We start from the raw sequence: 1,012 nt of genomic DNA, 5'->3' as shown, positions 1-1,012 counted from the left end.
GTAGGTACCAATTATCATAGGTACCAGTAAACGTAGGTACCAATTATCATAGGTACCAGTAAACGTAGGTACCGGTGAACATAGGCACCTTGGAACATAGGTACCAGTTGTCATATATACCGACAAAAGTAGGTACTGGGGAATATAGGTACCATGGAACATAGTACCAGGAAACAGTTATCAAAGGAACCAGTAAACCTAAGTACTAATTGTCATAGGTACCAGTAAATGTAAGTAGCGGTGAACATAGGTGCCTTGGAACATAGGTACTGGCTGTCATAGGTGCTGAGAAAAGTAGGTAGTGGGGAACATAGAAGCCTGTAAACAGTAACGTACTGATGAACATAGCCACCATGGAATATAAATACCGCGAAACATGGGTACCAGTTATCATAGGTACTGCTTGTCAAAGGTACCAGTAAACGTAGGTAACACTAATCATAGGTACCAGGAAACATAGGTACCAGCTGTCATACATACCAATAAAAGGAATATAGATGCCTGTAAACATTAAGGTACTGGTGAACATATGTACCACGGAACATAAGTACTGGGAAACATAGGTACCAATTGTCAAAGGTATCGGTAAATGTAGGTACCAATTATCATGGGTACCAGTAAACATAAATACAGGTGAACATACACACCTTGAAACATAGGTACAGGCTGTCATAGTTACAGATAAAAGTAGGTACTGGGGAACATACACTCACCGGCCACTTTATTAGGTACACCTGTCCAACTGCTCGTTAACACTTAATTTCTAATCAGCCAATCAAATGGCGGCAACTCAGTGCATTTAAGCATGTAGACATGGTCAAGACAATCTCCTGCAGTTCAAACTGAGCATCAGTATGGGGAAGAAAGGTGATTTGAGTGCCTTTGAACGTGGCATGGTTGTTGGTGCCAGAAGGGCTGGTCTGAGTATTTCAGAAACTGCTGAAGAGGACCCAGCGGACACACGCATGAGCTGCTGAGCTGCGGAGTTCTCAACTAGCTTAAACAACTAAAC

This window comes from Austrofundulus limnaeus, unplaced genomic scaffold, assembly GCF_001266775.1.
Source record: "Austrofundulus limnaeus strain Quisiro unplaced genomic scaffold, Austrofundulus_limnaeus-1.0 Scaffold4, whole genome shotgun sequence".
Lineage (NCBI taxonomy): Eukaryota > Metazoa > Chordata > Actinopteri > Cyprinodontiformes > Rivulidae > Austrofundulus > Austrofundulus limnaeus.
This window is presented reverse-complemented; position numbering follows the sequence as displayed.